We start from the raw sequence: 18,244 nt of genomic DNA on the forward strand, positions 1-18,244 counted from the left end.
CGGTTGTACCAGCAAAATATTTGAAAATAAATTGTATATTTTAAATCTTTTTTTATATATATATATAAATATGTTTTTGGATGTGCAGCCACGCGAACCGCCTGGCACCGGTTATACAATTTCTGCCAACACCAACCACCCCCACCCCACCCACCACTACCTGATAATCTAGGCATGTATACAGGAAGAGCCCATAATGGCAAAGTGACGGGTGCCCTTTTAAAGCTCACCCTCCCTTCCTAGGCTCCGATCTTCTCCCCTTACCCCAAACCTACCCCCCCCCCCCCCCCTTAAATTGCCCCATATAACCCTGGAGGATTCAAAAACTCTGCTGAATGGGAAAGTGGGGGGGGGGGGGCTTCTACAGATACAAACTCTGCAGCCGCTGTGACTTATAGGGGGTTGTAAACCCCTCACTTTTTTTTTTTTTTTTTTCACCTTAATGCGTCCTATTTGATCACCAATATATTATTATTTTTTTTCTGTATTTGGGCAATTGTCAGTTAAAAGTAACGCAGCGCCTTAAAAAAAATGACCCGGCCATGAAGGGGGGGGGGGGGGGGGATCTTCCAGAGCTGAGGTTAATAAAAGTAAAAAAACGCCAAACAATGAAATAAAAACGTCACATAAAAAAAGAAAAATAAAATAAACAAAAAAAAATGAAATAAAAACAAAACAAAATAAAAATAAAAAACAAAAGAAAAATAAAAAAAACTAAATAAAAATAAAAAAACCAAATAAAAAAAAAAATAAAAACCACATTGCCACTACCAATTTGTTTTATATCTCTGATATAAGGTTGTATACTTCCTTCTCTCAGCGACTAATTCAAGATCAAAAGTAACAGCAAGAATATAAAAAAATATATTATATATAAAAATTATTATAATATAAATTATTATAAAAATTATATTAAATTAGATATAAAATATAATATAAATATCTAAAAATCCTCATCTACAAAACAACAAAAACTAAAAGCTGGTATTCCAGGCCGATGAGGGCTCTGGCGATTCCCCGGTCCCCCCCCGAGTAGTGGTCGGTTTTGGTAGAATCCTTACCTGGTAGGTGGTGGGGGTACACCTGGCGGGGGTCCTGAGTGACATGGGCGGGGGGCAGAGGGGGGTCGGAGAGGAGAAAAGCCTCAGAGGCCGGAGAAGTTTTGGGAGAGATTTCCTGGCTGAGAATAATCTCAAGTTTCAGTTTCCTTTCTCCGTCAGACCCCTCCCCCCCTTGTGAATGAGCCAAGCTTGTGAAACAAGGCTGAAGGGGGGGGGGGGGGGGGGGCGGAGTTGTGAGGGCCTGCGGCCAATCCTGCCCGGCGGTGGGGGCGGGGTCACTGGGCACAGATATTGAATGAAGCAATACACACAGAGACTGACGTGAGCCGCAGAAAGTCCTGATTTTCTGTTTCCAGCCGAGAGCGTCTGAAAGCGCCAAGATCAGCGATTTATCCCGTGTGTGCGCGGCGCTGACACCGCCCGACCGCGGCGCCAGACCGCAAACCGCCTAATGTGCCCAGACAGCCGGGAGAGGAGGGGCACAGCCTGCAAGCTACGGCATGCTGGGGATTCTAGTCCCTCAATTGTCAGACAGCAGTTTGCTGAGAATTATAATATATATAAATCACTTACATCAGCAGTCTCCAAACTGTGGCCCTTTACTTGTCCTTATCCGGGCCCTGGGGCACCAGTCCCCCCCCCCCCCCCCACCGACACGGCACTATTCCGCCCCCCCACCAACGCCAACGATGGGGCACTATCCCCCCCCCCCGACGCCAACGATGGGGCACTATCCCCCCCCCCGACGCCAACGATGGGGCACTATCCCCCCCCCCCGACGCCAACGATGGGGCACTATTCCCCCCCCCCACTGACGCCAACGATGGGGCACTATTCCCCCCCCCCACTGACACCAACGATGGGGCACTATTCCCCCCCCCCACTGACACCAACGATGGGGCACTATTCCCCCCCCACCGACGCCAATGATGGGGCACTATTCCCCCCCCACCGACGCCGATGGGGCACTATTCCCCCCCCCACCGACGCCGCCGATGGGGCACTATCCCCTCCACCGACGCCAACGATGGGGCACTATCCCCTCCACCGACGCCAACGATGGGGCACTATTCCCCCCCACCGACGCCAACGATGGGGCACTATTCCCCCCCACCGACGCCAACGATGGGGCACTATCCCCCCCACCGACGGGGCACTATCCCCCCCACCGACGGGGCACTATCCCCCCCACCGACGGGGCACTATCCCCCCCACCGACGCCAACGACGGGGCACTATCCCCCCCACCGACGCCAACGACGGGGCACTATCCCCCCCACCGACGCCAACGACGGGGCACTATCCCCCCCACCGACGCCAACGACGGGGCACTATCCCCCCCACCGACGCCAACGACGGGGCACTATCCCCCCCCACCGACGGGGCACTACCCCCCCCACCGACGCCAACGACGGGGCACTACCCCCCCACCGACGCCAACGACGGGGCACTACCCCCCCCACCGACGCCAACGATGGGGCACTACCCCCCCCACCGACGCCAACGATGGGGCACTATCCCCCCCACCGACGCCAACGATGGGGCACTATCCCCCCCACCGACGCCAACGATGGGGCACTATCCCCCCCACCGACGCCAACGATGGGGCACTATCCCCCCCCCACCGACGCCAACGATGGGGCACTATCCCCCCCCCACCGACGCCAACGATGGGGCACTATCCCCCCCACCGACGGGGCACTATCCCCCCCACCGACGGGGCACTATCCCCCCCACCGACGGGGCACTATCCCCCCCACCGACGCCAACGACGGGGCACTATCCCCCCCACCGACGCCAACGACGGGGCACTATCCCCCCCACCGACGCCAACGACGGGGCACTATCCCCCCCACCGACGGGGCACTATCCCCCCCACCGACGCCAACGACGGGGCACTATCCCCCCCACCGACGCCAACGACGGGGCACTACCCCCCCCACCGACGCCAACGACGGGGCACTACCCCCCCACCGACGCCAACGACGGGGCACTACCCCCCCCACCGACGCCAACGATGGGGCACTACCCCCCCACCGACGCCAACGATGGGGCACTATCCCCCCCACCGACGCCAACGATGGGGCACTATCCCCCCCCACCGACGCCAACGATGGGGCACTATCCCCCCCCACCGACGCCAACGATGGGGCACTATCCCCCCCCCACCGACGCCAACGATGGGGCACTATCCCCCCCCCACCGACGCCAACGATGGGGCACTATCCCCCCCCCACCGACGCCAACGATGGGGCACTATCCCCCCCCCACCGACGCCAACGATGGGGCACTATCCCCCCCCCCACCGACGCCAACGATGGGGCACTATCCCCCCCACCGACGCCAACGATGGGGCACTATCCCCCCCCACCGACGCCAACGATGGGGCACTATCCCCCCCACCGACGCCAACGATGGGGCACTATCCCCCCCACCGACGCCAACGATGGGGCACTATCCCCCCCACCGACGCCAACGATGGGGCACTATCCCCCCCACTGACGCCAACGATGGGGCACTATCCCCCCCACTGATGCCAATGATGGGGCACTATCCCCCCCCACTGATGCCAATGATGAGAGCACTATCCCCCCCCACTGACGCCAATGATGAGGCACTATTCCTCCCCACTTCCTCTTTGGAGGAGGGCCGTCAATCTAATTGGGACTACAGGACACCTCCTGCTCCTCACGGGGGGGGGGGGGGAGGGGGTTCTACAATTCACAGTGGACAGGGTTGACGACAGCAGCAGCGGCACAGTGTTCAGACCACTGGATTTCTGGCAGGATCTACTGTTAATTTTGCACTTATAAAACAGATGACAAAATGCTTTCACTTGGATGTTTAAGAGTGCAGCCCCCTCCCCCAACTCAATCCCCCCCCTCCCCCAACTCAATCCCCCCCCCAACTCAAAACCCCCTCGCTCCCGAGCGTAGCCACCCCCCCAACTCAATCCCTCCCTCGCTCAGCCCACCCCCTCCAACTCAATCCCTCCCTCGCTCCCGAGCGTAGCCCAGACTGTACCAGCACATCGTATTTAGAATATACGCAAACAAGAAGAGTGTTAAGAGACAAACTCCATCCTCTCTTGATTTTGGGATAACGCGCCCCAGAGAGCGGCAGTGAGGAGGTGTGCCCACACGGGGCACCGCCATGGAAGTGTGCAGACGTAAAATTCTGGGACCCTCCAACATACTTTTTATTGGAAGTAGACGTAGGAAAATGTAAGTTCTACAGATTTTGGAAACCTCCGAATAACAAAGAAGCTGAGAGAAGCCACCAAGTCCACCAACGTGCCACGGCCTCCACCTCCCCACCAACACGCCACGGCCTCCACCAACGCGCCACGGCCTCCACCTCCCCACCAACACGCCACGGCCGCCACCAACGCGCCACGGCCGCCACCAACGCGCCACGGCCGCCACCAACGCGCCACCTCCCCACCAACGCGCCACGGCCTCCACCTCCCCACCAACGCGCCACGGCCTCCACCTCCCCACCAACGCGCCACGGCCTCCACCTCCCCACCAACGCGCCACGGCCTCCACCTCCCCACCAACGCGCCACGGCCTCCACCTCCCCACCAACGCGCCACGGCCTCCACCTCCCCACCAACGCGCCACGGCCTCCACCTCCCCACCAACGCGCCACGGCCTCCACCTCCCCACCAACACGCCACGGCCTCCACCTCCCCACCAACACGCCACGGCCTCCACCTCCCCACCAACACGCCACGCCATCCACCTCCCCACCAACACGCCACGCCATCCACCTCCCCACCAACACGCCACGCCATCCACCTCCCCACCAACACGCCACGCCATCCACCTCCCCACCAACACGCCACGCCATCCACCTCCCCACCAACACGCCACGCCATCCACCTCCCCACCAACACGCCACGCCATCCACCTCCCCACCAACACGCCACGCCATCCACCTCCCCACCAACACGCCACGCCATCCACCTCCCCACCAACACGCCACGCCATCCACCTCCCCACCAACACGCCACGGCCTCCACATCTCCACCAACACGCCACGGCCTCCACATCTCCACCAACACGCCACGGCCTCCACATCTCCCCATACAGCCCCCTACCACATCCTCCACATCTCTACCAACACATCATGCCCTCCACATACAATCCCACCACTCTCCACTCATAGACCAACACACCATGTCCTCCTCCAACCCCCCCGCCGTGTCCGCCACATCTCCTCCTCCTCCAACCCCCCCGCCGTGTCCGCCACATCTCCTCCTCCTCCAACCCCCCCGCCGTGTCCGCCACATCTCCTCCTCCTCCAACCCCCCCCCGCCGTGTCCGCCACATCTCCTCCTCCTCCAACCCCCCCCCGCTGTGTCCGCCACATCTCCTCCTCCTCCAACCCCCCCGCCGTGTCCGCCACATCTCCTCCTCCTCCAACCCCCCCGCCGTGTCCGCCACATCTCCTCCTCCTCCAACCCCCCCGCCGTGTCCGCCACATCTCCTCCTCCTCCAACCCCCCCGCCGTGTCCGCCACATCTCCTCCTCCTCCAACCCCCCCGCCGTGTCCGCCACATCTCCTCCTCCTCCAACCCCCCCACCGTGTCAGCCACATCTCCTCCTCCTCCTCCTCCAACCCCCCCACCGTGTCAGCCACATCTCCTCCTCCAACCCCCCCACCGTGTCCGCCACATCTCATACAAGCAAAAGTGAAATTAGAAGAAGCATCTTGAGGCAAACGGCAGATATTCATATCCGGAAATGGGCTGAGCGTACACCCCCGAAAGTTCCATTTGGAATAACCTCCTCTCCTCCTCCCCCCCTCTACACTACAGTGACTGCCCCCTGCTCTCCCCCCCCCACCTACACTACAGCGACCCCCCCCTGCTCCCCCCCACCTACACTACAGCGACCGCCCCCCCTGCTCTCCCCCCCCACCTACACTACAGCGACCGCCCCCCCTGCTCTCCCCCCCCCACCTACACTACAGCGACCGCCCCCCTGCTCTCCCCCCCCACCTACACTACAGCGACCGCCCCCCTGCTCTCCCCCCTACACCTACACTACAGCGACCGCCCCCCTGCTCTCCCCCCCCACCTACACTACAGCGACCGCCCCCCTGCTCTCCCCCCCACCTACACTACAGCGACCGCCCCCCTGCTCTCCCCCCCACCTACACTACAGCGACCGCCCCCCTGCTCTCCCCCCCACCTACACTACAGCGATCGCCCCCCTGCTCCCCACCTACACTACAGCGATCGCCCCCCTGCTCCCCACCTACACTACAGCGATCGCCCCCCTGCTCCCCCCCTACACTACAGCGATCGCCCCCCCTGCTCCCCCCTACACTACAGCGATCGCCCCCCCCTGCTCCCCCCTACACTACAGCGATCGCCCCCCCCTGCTCCCCCCTACACTACAGCGATCGCCCCCCCGCTCCCCCCCTACACTACAGTGATCGCCCCCCCTACACTACAGTGATCGCCCCCCCCTGCTCCCCCCCTACACTACAGTGATCGCCCCCCCCTGCTCCCCCCCTACACTAGTGATCGCCCCCCCTGCTCCCCCCCTACACTACAGTGATCGCCCCCCCTGCTCCCCCCCTACACTACAGTGATCGCCCCCCCTGCTCCCCCCCTACACTACAGTGATCGCCCCCCTGCTCCCCCCCTACACTACAGTGATCGCCCCCCTGCTCCCCCCCTACACTACAGTGATCGCCCCCCCTGCTCCCCCCCTACACTACAGTGATCGCCCCCCCTGCTCCCCCCCTACACTACAGTGATCGCCCCCCCTGCTCCCCCCCTACACTACAGTGATCGCCCCCCCTGCTCCCCCCCTACACTACAGTGATCGCCCCCCCTGCTCCCCCCCTACACTACAGTGATCGCCCCCCCTGCTCCCCCCCTACACTACAGTGATCGCCCCCCTGCTCCCCCCCTACACTACAGTGATCGCCCCCCTGCTCCCCCCCTACACTACAGTGATCGCCCCCTGCTCCCCCCCTACACTACAGTGATCGCCCCCCTGCTCCCCCCTTACACTACAGTGATCGCCCCCCTGCTCCCCCCCTACACTACAGTGATCGCCCCCCCTGCTCCCCCCTACACTACAGTGATCGCCCCCCTGCTCCCCCCCTACACTACAGTGATCGCCCCCCTGCTCCCCCCCTACACTACAGTGATCGCCCCCCTGCTCCCCCCCTACACTACAGTGATCGCCCCCCTGCTCCCCCCCTACACTACAGTGATCGCCCCCTGCTCCTCCTCCCCTCACCTAAAGTACAGTGACTGCCCTTCTCCCCCCCCCCCTCCAGTAGCTGCAAGGAGCCACTCTACACACAAGAGGGAACTTCCCCCCCCCCCATCGCTCCACACAAGAGGGAGACTGAATTGCTGCGCACAAGAAATGACTTTTATCCCCCATGGGGCCACACATCTGCCCCAAATCGCTCTACGGGGCCACACTGCACACAAGAAAGGACTTCTCTCCCCCCCCCCCCACAATCGCTCCACACTTCTGCCCCCATCACTCCACACAAGAGGGGACTTCTCCCCCATCGCTCCACATGATGATGATAAGACATTGTACACAGAATAGACTACAGATCTCATACAGATCCGGACTCAGGGGCCCCATGATACAGGAGGGACCCCATACAATCCCAGGAGCCTCCTCCACTACAATGGGCCCCATACACAATGGGTGATCCCTCTGCCGCATGGGCCCTATAGACCAAGGGGCCCCACGTGACCCCGAGGAAGGGCCAGGCGGGGCCCCTGTGTGTTGGGATAGGGCCCCATAGCACAATGGGAGTCACACACAATAGCGGAGTAATGAGGGGCCCCTCTACCGCACACACAGCCGGGCCGGAGGAGGGCCCGGGAGTGGGTGGAGCCTCCCTTCACCGTACACACACACACAGATACTTACCGACCCCGTGATGGCAGCGGCCGGCAGATCTCAGCAGCTCCGACTCACACCCCGCACAGCTTCCGCTCGAAGAGTTTCCGCTTCCGGGTCACTCCCGCCTGAACACAGCGCGCAGCAGGACCGCCAATGACATCACACGCCCGGGGGTCACGAACGTAGAGGGTGGGAGGGGCCTATGGTGGAGGACGGAGCTTATTGGACATATCAGCGGGAGAAGGCGGCCACTAGAGGGCGAGACGGGAACTGCAGGGAGCCTGCGCTCATCAGCTGAAGGCGGGGAGAGGGCGGCCACTGCAGGAGGGAGGTGGGTACTGCAGAAGAAAGGAGTGCATAGGGACAAAGGCGGGAAAGGGCGGCCACTAGAGGCCAGGGCGGCAAGTGCAGGAGACCAGAGGAGAGAGAGAGAGAGAGAGAGAGAGCGGCCACTAGAGGAAGAGGCGGGAACTACAGGAGACTACAGGTCCCCTCATCTCCTCCTGTGGGTCACATTCATTAGTGTCCCCTCATCTCCCCTCCTGTATCACATTCATTAGTGTCCCCTCATCTCCTCCCCCCCTGTGTGTCACATTCATTAGTGTCCCCTCATCTCCCCTCCTGTGTGTCACATTCATTAGTGTCCCCTCATCTCCCCTCCTGTGTGTCACATTCATTAGTGTCCCCTCATCTCCTCCCCCCCCCTGTGTGTCACATTCATTAGTGTCCCCTCATCTCCCCTCCTGTATCACATTCATTAGTGTCCCCTCATCTCCCCTCCTGTGTCACATTCATTAGTGTCCCCTCATCTCCCCTCTGTGTGTCACATTCATTAGTGTCCCCTCATCTCCCCTCCTGTGTGTCACATTCATTAGTGTCCCCTCATCTCCCCTCCTGTGTGTCACATTCATTAGTGTCCCCTCATCTCCCCTCCTGTGTGTCACATTCATTAGTGTCCCCTCATCTCCCCTCCTGTGTGTCACATTCATTAGTGTCCCCTCATCTCCCTTCTGTGTGTCACATTCATTAGTGTCCCCTCATCTCCCCTCCTGTGTGTCACATTCATTAGTGTCCCCTCATCTCCCCCCCCCCCTGTGTGTCACATTCATTAGTGTCCCCTCATCTCCCTCCTGTGTGTCACATTCATTAGTGTCCCCTCATCTCCCCTCCTGTGTGCCACATTCATTAGTGTCCCCTCATCTCCCTCCTGTGTGTCACATTCATTAGTGTCCCCTCATCTCCCCTCCTGTGTGTCACATTCATTAGTGTCCCCTCATCTCCCCTCCTGTGTGTCACATTCATTAGTGTCCCCTCATCTCCCTTCTGTGTGTCACATTCATTAGTGTCCCCTCATCTCCCCTCCTGTGTGTCACATTCATTAGTGTCCTCTCATCTCCCTTCTGTGTGTCACATTCATTAGTGTCCCCTCATCTCCCCTCCTGTGTGTCACATTCATTAGTGTCCCCTCATCTCCCCTCCTGTGTGTCACATTCATTAGTGTCCCCTCATCTCCCCTCCTGTGTGTCACATTCATTAGTGTCCCCTCATCTCCCCCCCTGTGTCACATTCATTAGTGTCCCCTCATCTCCCCCCTGTGTGTCACATTCATTAGTGTCCCCTCATCTCCCCCCCCTGTGTGTCACATTCATTAGTGTCCCCTCATCTCCCCTCCTGTGTGTCACATTCATTAGTGTCCCCTCATCTCCCCTCCTGTGTGTCACATTCATTAGTGTCCCCTCATCTCCCCTCCTGTGTGTCACATTCATTAGTGTCCCCTCATCTCCCCTCCTGTGTGTCGCATTCATTAGTGTCCCCTCATCTCCCTTCTGTGTGTCACATTCATTAGTGTCCCCTCATCTCCTCCTGTGTTTCGCATTCATTAGTGTCCCCTCATCTCCCCTCCTGTGTGTCACATTCATTAGTGTCCCCTCATCTCCCCCCCTGTGTGTCACATTCATTAGTGTCCCATCATCTCCTCCTGTGTGTCACATTCATTAGTGTCCCCTCATCTCCTCCTGTGTGTCGCATTCATTAGTGTCCCCTCATCTCCTCCTGTGTGTCACATTCATTAGTGTCCCCTCATCTCCCCTCCTGTATCACATTCATTAGTGTCCCCTCATCTCCCCTCCTGTGTGTCACATTCATTAGTGTCCCCTCATCTCCCCTCCTGTGTGTCACATTCATTAGTGTCCCCTCATCTCCCCTCCTGTGTGTCACATTCATTAGTGTCCCCTCATCTCCCCTCCTGTGTGTCACATTCATTAGTGTCCCCTCATCTCCCTCCGGTGTGTCACATTCATTAGTGTCCCCTCATCTCCCTCCGGTGTGTCACATTCATTAGTGTCCCCTCATCTCCCTCCTGTGTGTCCCATTCATTAGTGTCCCCTCATCTCCCTCCTGTGTGTCCCATTCATTAGTGTCCCCTCATCTCCCCTCCTGTGTGTCACATTCATTAGTGTCCCCTCATCTCCCCTCCTGTGTGTCACATTCATTAGTGTCCCCTCATCTCCCCTCCTGTGTGTCACATTCATTAGTGTCCCCTCATCTCCCTCCGGTGTGTCACATTCATTAGTGTCCCCTCATCTCCCCCTGTGTGTCACATTCATTAGTGTCCCCTCATCTCCCCTCCTGTGTGTCACATTCATTAGTGTCCCCTCATCTCCCTCCGGTGTGTCACATTCATTAGTGTCCCCTCATCTCCCTCCTGTGTGTCCCATTCATTAGTGTCCCCTCATCTCCCTCCTGTGTGTCCCATTCATTAGTGTCCCCTCATCTCCCTCCGGTGTGTCACATTCATTAGTGTCCCCTCATCTCCCTCCGGTGTGTCACATTCATTAGTGTCCCCTCATCTCCCTCCTGTGTGTCCCATTCATTAGTGTCCCCTCATCTCCTCCTGTGTGTCACGTTCATTAGTGTCCCCTCATCACCCCTCCTGTGTGTCACATTCATTAGTGTCCCCTCATCTCCTCCTGTGTGTCACATTCATTAGTGTCCCCTCATCTCCTCCTGTGTGTCACATTCATTAGTGTCCCCTCATCTCCTCCTGTGTGTCACATTCATTAGTGTCCCCTCATCTCCCCTCCTGTGTGTCACATTCATTAGTGTCCCCTCATCTCCTCCTGTGTATCACATTCATTAGTGTCCCCTCATCTCCCCTCCTGTGTGTCACATTCATTAGTGTCCCCTCATCTCCCCTCCTGTGTGTCACATTCATTAGTGTCCCCTCATCTCCCTCCTGTGTGTCACATTCATTAGTGTCCCCTCATCTCCCCCCTGTGTGTCACATTCATTAGTGTCCCCTCATCTCCCTCCTGTGTGTCACATTCATTAGTGTCCCCTCATCTCCCTCCGGTGTGTCACATTCATTAGTGTCCCCTCATCTCCCTCCTGTGTGTCCCATTCATTAGTGTCCCCTCATCTCCTCCTGTGTGTCACGTTCATTAGTGTCCCCTCATCACCCCTCCTGTGTGTCACATTCATTAGTGTCCCCTCATCTCCTCCTGTGTGTCACATTCATTAGTGTCCCCTCAACTCCCCTCCTGTATCACATTCATTAGTGTCCCCTCATCTCCCCTCCTGTGTGTCACATTCATTAGTGTCCCCTCATCTCCTCCTGTGTGTCACATTCATTAGTGTCCCCTCATCTCCTCCTGTGTGTCACATTCATTAGTGTCCCCTCATCTCCCCTCCTGTATCACATTCATTAGTGTCCCCTCATCTCCCCTCCTGTGTGTCACATTCATTAGTGTCCCCTCATCTCCCTCCTGTGTGTCACATTCATTAGTGTCCCCTCATCTCCCTCCTGTGTGTCACATTCATTAGTGTCCCCTCATCTCCCTCCTGTGTGTCACATTCATTAGTGTCCCCTCATCTCCCCCCTGTGTGTCACATTCATTAGTGTCCCCTCATCTCCCTCCGGTGTGTCACATTCATTAGTGTCCCCTCATCTCCCTCCTGTGTGTCCCATTCATTAGTGTCCCCTCATCTCCCTTCTGTATCACATTCATTAGTGTCCCCTCATCTCCTCCTGTGTGTCACATTCATTAGTGTCCCCTCATCTCCCTCTTGTGTGTCACATTCATTAGTGTCCCCTCATCTCCCCCCTGTGTGTCACATTCATTAGTGTCCCCTCATCTCCCCCCTGTGTGTCACATTCATTAGTGTCCCCTCATCTCCCCCCTGTGTGTCACATCCATTAATGTCCCCTCATCTCCCCTACTGTGTGTCACATTCATTAGTGTCCCCTCATCTCCCTCCTGTGTCACATTCATTAGTGTCCCCTCATCTCTTCCTGTGTGTCACATTCATTAGTGTCCCCTCATCTCTTCCTGTGTGTCACATTCATTAGTGTCCCCTCATCTCCTCCCATGTGTGTCCGTGTCCCCCGTCACATGCCGTGGCTCCATCCCCCGACCCCTACACCACCGTGTCCTGTGGTGAGGAAGGAGTCAGAGGACAGAACCACGGTACATGGAGGGGGACACAGACATCCGAGACACCCACCAGAGTCTGTAGTGGCCTCATCACTGGAAGGGAGGGGAGGTAGGAGAGACCAGACATCTCTCCAGAGAGCACCCCACAGGGGCACTGGGAGGGCACTTCATATGTAATCTCCGCTCCCTGTAGCATCAATCACTCTTCTCCGAGACAACTATCGTCACTTAGCATAAAGGGGAGGGGGCGTGTTAATTCTGCTGATCCACTGCCTCTGTCTGCTTATTGCTCACTAGGATGCAGGTGGCCCCTGTTGCACAGCATCCTTGGTTACTAGGACGCAGGCGGACCACCCCGCACCATAATAACCAATGACACTGTGCGGCCCGGCCACCTGCTTCCTTGCAACCAAGCATGCTAGGTGCCAGAGGCCATCTGCATCCTAGCAACCAGCAATGTCAGATAGAAGGAGTCCGCTGTATCCTAGTAACCAAGGACAGGGAGTGACAGGAGCCGCTGCGTCCTAGTAACTATGGACAGTAGATGGTAGGAGCATCATGGGTGCCCTCTAGCTGCTGCACATTACACACCTTCATTACCCATGATTGACAATGCTTGTCTTGGGAGAGTTTGGAGACAGGTCATCACTAGAATTGGGGACAAAGGGTTTTGTGGCATTTCCACTGTTTCACTCCCTCTCACTTCCTATTGGTCACTAGGATGCAGGTGGCCCCTGCTACAAAGCATCCTTTTTTTTGCGATAGTAACAACAAATGATACTGTGCGGCCCAGCCGCCTGCGCCGTTACGACTTAAGCATGCTAGGTGGTAGGTGCGTCCTAGCAACCAGCGACGCCAGATGGCAGGAGTCACCTGCATCCTAATAACCAAGGACACTAGATGGCAGGAGATGCTGTGTCTTAGCAACTAATGTCGCTAAGCCTCAAGGGCCACCTGCATTCTTTCAACAAATGAAAAGACAGAGGGGGTGACACAGGGGAACTAGTTGGTCACCTTCTAGCTGATACACACTGATTGACAACACTTGTCCTGGGAGCTAGGTGCCTCCCAGAGGCAAGCACCATCACTAGGTGTACAGGGGAAGGGGGTGTGTCAGTTTCCCTGTTCCAATCCCTCTGTCTTGGTATTGGTTGCTAGGATGCAGGTGTCCCCTGCTGCATAGCATCTTTGGTTGCTAGGATGAAGACGGACACCTTCACCATGACTACCAATGACACTATGTGGCCTGGCCACCTGCTTCCTTGCAACCAAGCATGCTAGCTGCCCGAGGCCACCTGCATGCTAGCAACCAGCAACAGGAGCTGCCTGTATCCTAGTAACAAAAAACCCTAGATGGCAGGAGTTGCGCCATCCTAGCAACCAACGATGCTAGATGGCAGGGGCCGGCTGCGTGAGTGGAACATGAGAACTGGTTGGGAGCCTTCTAGTTGACACACCTTCAATAACCATGATTGACAGCGTTCGTTTTGGGAGCCAGGCACTTCCCAAGCACCATAACTAAGCATGCAGGGGAAGGGGGTATGTTTGTTCCCCCTGTTCCAACTTCCAAGTCCTCTGTCTTTTTATTGGCCCTGCCAAACAGCATCCTTGTATGCCAGAACACCATAACAACTAATAAATGCCCCCTCCTCCCAGGACAAATCTGCCCCCTGCTGAAATCCCCTGTTCCAGAACAAATCCCGACCCATACCCCCTCCCAGCACAAACCCTCTACCCCTCAAATTTCCCCTCCAAGTACACATCCTCTCCCCCACACTCCAAATCCCCCCCCATCATCCCTACTAGCACAAATTCCCCCCTCCTCAAAATGTCCCCTTCTATCACAAATTCCATCCCCCTTCTTCCATATCACCTCTTCTAACAAAACCCTCCCAAGTACCCCCACATAGCACAAATCCTTTTATCCCATCCCCCCTCCCCACACAAATCCCCCACAATCACCACTCCTAGCACCCCATCCCCATCAAATTTTCCCTCCGAGAACAATTCTTATCCCCTGATGCCTCCCAAATTCCCCCTCCCCAATCTCCTTGAGGCCCCCCTCCCCCACCTCACATGATACCACAGTGCCTTGGGCAGCCACCCATCCTGCCAACCCTTTGTCCGAGCCCTGACCCTAGCAAAGAATAAAAAAACAGAGGAGGTGTAATAGAGGAACTGGGTGGAAGCCCTCTAGCTAACACACCCCTTCCCTGAGACATGGTGATTAAACAGGGGCCAGTGGCAGCAGAGCTCAACCATAGTAGCACGCGCAAATTGGGCTTCCATCAGGGGAGGAGCACCCGCAAATTGGGCTTCCTTCAGGGGAGGAGCACCCACAAAATGGGCTTCCATGAGGGGAGGAGCACCCACAAAATGGGCTTCCATCAGAGGAGGAGCACCCACAAAATGGGCTTCCATCAGGGGAGGAGCACCCGCAAATCGGGCTTCCATCAGGGGAGGAGCACCCGCAAATCGGGCTTCCATCAGGGGAGGAGCATCCGCAAATCGGGCTTCCATCAGGGGAGGAGCATCCGCAAATTGAGCTTCCATCAGGGGAGGAGCATCCGCAAATTGGGCTTCCATCAGGGGAGGAGCATCCGCAAATTGGGCTTCCATCAGGGGAGGAGCACTCTCTCGATCACTCACACGAATAAAAGGACTCTGAGACGGGTTTTTATTTCATAGCAAATTTAGTATAGTTTATTTACCATGGATAAGAGTGACCGGGCCAGCCAGAGCCAGGCCATATCACCAGCATTCTATATAGAAAGAGTAAAAAATAGCTTGCTTAGTTAAGGATAATCTTTCTTTCTTTTTCTTTTTTTTGTTTTCTATAAAATATAAAAAAATACTTAGGAGGAAGATTAATATTTAGTAAAATAAAAGGTGACGAAAAAGCCTTCGACACGACTTTGTTGGGAGGACAATGGAGACAGAACATTCTACATTCTTCCGCAAGACAAATATGGCGTTTTTGTTTTGTTCTTGTTTTTTTTTTTTTGACACAGTAAACTCTCTACGCAACAGTCGGAAAATGCGCCCCCCCTCCCCCAACCGAGTGGGTTGGAGGAACCACTCTAGACCTGTAAGGAGGAAGCAGAGGTTTAGAGGATGCAAGAAATGGCAGATGCCCGGCTGTTGTTGAACTTTACCTCAGCGTTTTTTACTCGACCGCGTACGCGTCAATACACTTTATCTGCTGTTGGGTTTGCCACCTCAGGTGTGCTCAGAAGACTATCATACTAGTCCTGATTTTAGACGGGAGCCAATTAACCTACCGGCATGTCTTTGGAGTGTGGAAGGTACCAGACTACCCGGAGGAAACCCATTCTAGCACAAGGAAAACATGCAAACCCCATGCAGGTAAACCTGGACTTAAACCAAGGACCCCAGTGGAGCAAGGCCAACCACTAAGCCATCTTTTCTAGCCAAATTGTTCAAGGTGCGTAAAAATCCCTTGTAGTGATAAGCTAAGTGGACTTTTACCAATTGATGCAGTGGATACATCAATCAATGTAAGGGATGAGCAGGACTAGACTAGGACTGGCCAGGACTCAAACCAAGGACCCCAGTGGGGCAAGCCTACCCACTAAGCCATTATGCTACCCAAATTCTTCAATGTATCTACAGATCCCTTTGCAGTGATAAGCTAAGTGGACTTTTACTAATTGATACAAGGGATACATCAAAATAGGGATGAGCAAAACTGTGATTTTTTTTTTCATACTCCCAACATTTTGGCAAAATTTTGCAACGGAAACTCAAACAGAAGACCCAAGTAGTGCAAGGCTAACCACTAAACCATAATGCTACCCACAATCTTCAAGCTGTCTACAGATCCCTTGTGGTGATAAGCCAAGTGGGCTTTTACCAATTGATGCAGTGGATACATCAAGGTAGGGATGGGCAGGACTAGAATTGGACTGACCAAGGGTCAAACTGAGGACCCCAGTGGTGTTAAGTTAACCACTAATTTACTTTGCCACCCAGTTTGTCAAGCTATTTACAGATCCCTTGTGGTGATAAGCTAAGTGGGCGGTTACCAATTGATGCAGTGAGTACATCAAGGTAGGGATGGGCAAAATTGTATGTTTTAATTCTCCCAAAATGTTGGCAACTTAAACTCAAACCGAGGACCCCAGTGGTGCAAGCTGACTCACTAAGCCATTACGCTACCCAAATTCTTCAATGTATCTACAGATCCCTTTGCGGTGATAAGCTAAGTGGACTTTTACTATTTGATACGAGGGATACATCAAGATAGGGATGTGCAAAACCATGATTTTTCATACTCCCAAAATTTTGGCAAAATTTTGCAACTTAAACGCAAAACAGAGGACCCCAGTAGTGCAAGGCTAACCACTAAACCATAATGCTACCCAAAGTCTTCAAGCTGTCTACAGATCCCTTGTGGTGATAAGCTAAGTGGACTTTTAGCTGTCTACAGATCCCTTGTGGTGATAAGCTAAGTGGACTTTTATCAACTAATGCGGTAGATACACTTAGCTAGGGATTACAAATCTCTTGTAGTGATAGGCTAAGTGGACTTTTACCAATTGATGCAGTGGATCAATCAATGTAGGGATAGTGATATATACATCCAGGTAGGGATGAGCAGAATTGTGAGTTTTCATTCTTCCAAATTTTTGGCACAATTTTGCAACTCCTACTCGAACCAAGGACCCCATTGGTGCAAGGCTAACCACTAAGCCACTTTGCTACCTAAAGTCTTCAAGGTGTCTACAGATCCCTTGTGGTGATAAGCTAAGTGGACTTTTACTAACTGATGCGGTGGATACATCAAGGTAGGGATGAGCAGAATTGTGAATTTTCATTCTTCCAAAACTTTGGCACAATTTTGCAACTCAAATTTCGAACCGAGGACCCCTGTGATGCAAGGCTAATAGCTAAGCTACTTTACTTCCCAAATTCTTTAAGGTGTCTACAAATTCCTTGTGGTGAAAAGCTAAGTAGATTATTTTCCAGCTGATGCAATGAATACATCAAGGAAGGGATGAACAGAATGGAGAGTTTCCATTCTTCCAAAATTTTGGCAAAACTCAAACCCAAACCGAAAGACCCCAGTGGCGCAAGCCTAACCACTAAACCATAATGCTTATCCAAAGTCTTTAAGGTGTCTACAGATCCCTTGTGGTGATAAGCTAAGTGGACTTTTACTAACTGACGCGGTGGATACATCAAGGTAGGGAAGAGCAGAATTGTGAGTTTTCATTCTTCCAAAACTTTGGCACAATTTTGCAACTCAAATTTCGAACCGAGGACCCCTGTGGTGCAAGGCTAATAGCTAAGCTACTTTACTTCCCAAATTCTTTAAGGTGTCTACAAATTCCTTGTGGTGACAAGCTAAGTAGATTATTTTCCAGCTGATGCAATGGATACATCAAGGAAGGGATGAACAGAATGGAGAGTTTCCATTCTTCCAGAATTTTGGCAAAACTCAAACCCAAACCGAAAGACCCCAGTGGCGCAAGCCTAACCACTAAACCATAATGCTTACCCAAAGTCTTTAAGGTGTCTACAGATCCCTTGTTTTGATACACTAAGTGGGCTGCTACCAATTGCTGAAGTAGATAGGGATGAGCAAAATTTTGAGTTTTAATTCTGCCAAAAATTTGGTAAAATTTTGCAACTTTGGTGAGATACAGTGGAGTATATAGGAAATTTGTTAGGGATGCAATAAGATTTAAATATCTCCTGAGGGTTGGGCGAACTTCATCCAACTACCCTGGACCTGTTTTTGTGTGACAAATGGCTTCTGTAAAGTCAACCACCCAAAATGCACCTTTTCCCAAAGCGTTGGCAGTGGTAATTAAAACAAATTACGACCATGAATT

The sequence above is a fragment of the Lithobates pipiens genome, unplaced genomic scaffold (assembly GCF_037356315.1).
Source record: "Lithobates pipiens isolate NorthernLeopardFrog02 unplaced genomic scaffold, aLitPip1_a1.2 Scaffold_30, whole genome shotgun sequence".
Lineage (NCBI taxonomy): Eukaryota > Metazoa > Chordata > Amphibia > Anura > Ranidae > Lithobates > Lithobates pipiens.